The following is a 5,036-nucleotide window of genomic DNA, read 5'->3' on the forward strand; positions in this document are numbered from 1 at the left end:
TGGAGGATCCTGTGAAACATTAGGGTGTTGTGAATACGCACAATTCTAAAACCTTGTAATTTGGCCCCTGAAGGGCAAGAAACATTTTGAATGGCATCATTCAACTCCATCATTACAGCCATGTCCTATTCAACTACAGTTGCAACTGGTAACATTAATTTTCCTACTTTACTGTACATTCTGTCATGTAGCCCTGACAATCCAGCTACATTCTTGACCACCCCCTGAATTTACAAACAAATGCAGGTGCAGCACTTTTCACCTTGAATGAAGGTGACAGGTTTGAAGCAAAACACAGTTAAAGTACATTTTAAATCAATGCCACTTGATTGCATATTGTAAGGCCTTACAATACATTAAATTATGAACTCAAACAATGCAGTTAGCTACCGCCTCAGATGCTGAGGACAAATATGAGACAAATGTAAAAATCTAAGGAGTCTTACCACAGAGCAAGAAGGTATCTGACTCATGGATACAGGGGCCTCAGACTCCTTATATCTGGTTGGAAGGGACAACCAAGCAGAAGTTAATTATGGACACCTCTGGTAAAGGAAATGGATTGGATGAGAGGCCTCTGTGTGTCTGTGTCTCTCTAGTCCCACCCACTTCGAGGAGCACCACACTCCTTATTCTTTTACCATGGATTGTTCTAGACTATTTTGAGACCTCAAGGAGGATCAGGTTGCCTACTGCAGGAATGTCTACAAATGACATGTCCATCTGACTTGCTCCTAGAGTAGAGCTCTGTGGCTGACCTTGAGCTGCTGTACATACCAAACATTTACACACTGTAATTTACATAAATAAAATACAATAGTTTAGTTTAGAACTTGACCTACTGGTTCCATGTAAATCTCAGACTGAGAACAATGCAAGTTTGGCCAATGGAATAACACCTCATTGACATGAAATTCAACCAACCAATCTGAATACATAAACATTAGAATACATATTTATTTTTTCCCCTATTTGTTTTACCTTTATTTAACCAGGCAAGTCATTTATGAACAAATTCTTATTTTCTGAATACATCAACTTTATAATGCATATTTATGAAGAGTCTAGTAGAAGCAAAACCAACCCTGTTACACTACCCCCAGCCTGTTGACTAGTAGTGTAGTCTGTCAGTGTAGTGTGTCTGTTGTCTGTTGGGTACACAGACTTTAAAATGACAAGTTTTCACCGTATAAATAAAGACTTGTATTTTGAAGATTCCTTATGAATGACGCTAAATACATGTGTTTTGATTGTTACAATGAATGGTACTACAACACAGGCTTAAAGGTGTAATGAATGGTACCACAACACAGGCTTAAAGGTGTAATGAATGGTATTACATCACAGGCTTAAAGGTGTAATGAATGGTACTACAACACAGGCTTAAAGGTGTAATGAATGGTACTACAACACAGGCTTAAAGGTGTAATGAATGGTACTACAACACAGGCTTAAAGGTGTAATGAATGGTACTACAACACAGGCTTAAAGGTGTAATGAATGGTACTACAACACAGGCTTAAAGGTGTAATGAATGGTACTACAACACAGGCTTAAAGGTGTAATGAATGGTACTACATCACAGGCTTAAAGGTGTAATGAATGGTACTACAACACAGGCTTAAAGGTGTAATGAATGGTACTACAACACAGGCTTAAAGGTGTAATGAATGGTACTACAACACAGGCTTAAAGGTGTAATGAATGGTACTACAACACAGGCTTAAAGGTGTAATGAATGGTACTACAACACAGGCTTAAAGGTGTAATGAATGGTACTACAACACAGGCTTAAAGGTGTAATGAATGGTACTACAACACAGACTTAAAGGTGTAATGAATGGTACTACAACACAGGCTTAAAGGTGTAATGAATGGTACTACAACACAGGCTTAAAGGTGTAATGAATGGTACTACAACACAGGCTTAAAGGTGTAATGAATGGTACTACAACACAGGCTTAAAGGTGTAATGAATGGTACTACATCACAGGCTTAAAGGTGTAATGAATGGTACTACAACACAGGCTTAAAGGTGTAATGAATGGTACTACAACACAGGCTTAAAGGTGTAATGAATGGTACTACATCACAGGCTTAAAGGTGTAATGAATGGTACTACAACACAGGCTTAAAGGTGTAATGAATGGTACTACAACACAGGCTTAAAGGTGTAATGAATGGTACTACAACACAGGCTTAAAGGTGTAATGAATGGTACTACAACACAGGCTTAAAGGTGTAATGAATGGTACTACAACACAGGCTTAAAGGTGTAATGAATGGTACTACAACACAGGCTTAAAGGTGTAATGAATGGTACTACAACACAGGCTTAAAGGTGTAATGAATGGTACTACAACACAGGCTTAAAGGTGTAATGAATGGTACTACAACACAGGCTTAAAGGTGTAATGAATGGTACTACATCACAGGCTTAAAGGTGTAATGAATGGTACTACAACACAGGCTTAAAGGTGTAATGAATGGTACTACAACACAGGCTTAAAGGTGTAATGAATGGTACTACAACACAGGCTTAAAGGTGTAATGAATGGTACTACAACACAGGCTTAAAGGTGTAATGAATGGTACTACAACACAGGCTTAAAGGTGTAATGAATGGTACTACAACACAGGCTTAAAGGTGTAATGAATGGTACTACATCACAGGCTTAAAGGTGTAATGAATGGTACTACAACACAGGCTTAAAGGTGTAATGAATGGTACTACAACACAGGCTTAAAGGTGTAAGGAATGGTACTAAAACAAAGGCTTAAAGGTGTAATGATGGTTTCACAAAAGAGTGATGAGCCCCTTCAAATAAAGTGTTACCAAAAGAACCACTAATACTGAAACAATTCATTTGTTTCTCCAAATTGGAGATTACATGTGAGATATATCCGTAACATTATATATACTTCTGAGTTTTCTAATTGTTAAAAGACATAGGTTCTTGGTATCAAATCAACACTTCTTTTTTTCAAGTCAATCACGTCACAGCTTTTAATATCCATTGTATATGTTCTGTCAAACATCTGCAATCAATTGTTGTGTAAAAGTTATTTATTTCAAATTGGTTCAGATGAATTAATGTGGCATTCTGATTATTTCAGATGCAGTGTCTCATTCCATCCCTCTACGAGCAAAATGAAGATGTCACAACGTTCTCGCAACTTATTAGCAACAATGTGACAATGTCCTGTATTAATAAAGTCACTGTTGGAAACATCATAAGGGGCGTTACAGGAGACACATGTTGAGTAGGCAAGGCAAACAATCTTTTAATTTCTTAGGCTATGCTATTCTCATCTCAGCGGTCAAGGCTTATTGTTTAAAGCCTTTGAAGTGATTGAGTATCGGCCAACTCTTCCAAACAGCTGCCACAACATATTTTCTAGACACGTTTGTGGGTAGAGAGAGTCTTCTTACAATGAAGGTTATTAAAAAGGAGTTCATGACATTAAAGATATTTTAATGGGCAGGTGTGTAGATATCTTACATGATATTTGACATTTGTCATTGTATCTGCGGGACATGTTTCTCTTAGATCCACAGTTGGGTATAAGCTTTCCTTAGAATCAGTTTACCAACTCCTCAACTTAACCATTACGGTGGAAATAACAAAGCAGATCTTAGATCATTTGATTAGCTGAATCAGCTGTGATAGAGCTGACACACCTGATTGGTTTGAATCAAGACTATAAGCATTTGATTACTGAATCAGCTGTGATAGAGCTGACACACCTGATTGGTTTGAATCAAGACTATGAGGAGTTGATTCGCTGAATCAGCTGTGATAGAGCTGACACACCTGATTGATTTGAATCAGGACTATGAGGAGTTGATTCGCTGAATCAGCTGTGATAGAGCTGACACACCTGATTCATTTGAATCAGGACTATGAGGAGTTGGTTCGCTGAATCAGCTGTTATAGAGCTGCTGTGGAACAAAAGTCTGTTCACCTTGCTGCTGTCCAGAACCGTGATGGTAACATCATAAGGACATCAACGATATCCCAGAGTGTCAAACCCTGATGCTATTGTTAACCGCCAGCTGTCCAGAACTGTTGTCAAACCCTGATGCTGTTGTTAAATGCCAGCTGACAATAACTGTGCTATTGTTATCGAGAAGGACCTTCCCAAAGCTACACCACAGGACAGAACTGTCAGGCAAGAGGCCCAGGACCACCGACTAATACCCAGCTACATCACAGGAGAGGACTCTCAGATATACACAACAACTGCTGTAGCTACTAACACACTGAACCCCCAGCCAAATGTAAAACATTTACAGTATTCACTCATGACTGTCGGCGATGGATTTAGTATTTCTGACTGAGACACTCATACAAAGAGTTACAGTAATCCAGACATGAGGAAATAAAAGTTTTTACATGTTTCCCCAGATCAGTGACTGAGACAAAAGTCTTGACTTTATTTCTATTTCTTAGATGATAAAAGCAAGATTGGACAACCTTCTTTACATGCAGCTCCAGGTTTAGGTCAGGGTCAAAGAAGATACCAAGGTTTCTGGACTTTACATTGGTGGGAAAAGTTCTAAGGTTAACTACAATCTGACTCCCTTCAAGGTGGGGAACAAATACAACAACGATTTTAATAATATTGTAATTATACTTCTTCAGTCGGTCAATTCAAATGTTATGATAAAAATTATCCAAAATAACTAGAATATAGCATTCACCACCGGCTTCGGTAGCCAACAGAAGGTCACTACTGACTTTCAATAAAACTGCTGTGAAGTGATCGGAAGCCCGACTGGATGAAAGAAAAACAAGTTGTTAATGCTCAAATGAGTCAGCAATTGCTTGAAAATAACTTTTTCTAACATCTTGGATTTAAAAAAAAGGAAGCTTAGAGATAGGTCTATAATTTCTCAGTGAGGAAGGGGACTAGATTGAGCTTTTAAGGAGAGGTTGGACAAAACAGTTTTAAAGTGGGCTGGAATGGAGCCAGAGGTCAGTGAACTATTTACAATAGCGAATGTTGGAGTCAACAGTAGGCATAACGTCTTG

Source organism: Oncorhynchus clarkii, chromosome 20 (genome assembly GCF_045791955.1).
Source record: "Oncorhynchus clarkii lewisi isolate Uvic-CL-2024 chromosome 20, UVic_Ocla_1.0, whole genome shotgun sequence".
In the NCBI taxonomy this organism is placed as follows: domain Eukaryota; kingdom Metazoa; phylum Chordata; class Actinopteri; order Salmoniformes; family Salmonidae; genus Oncorhynchus; species Oncorhynchus clarkii.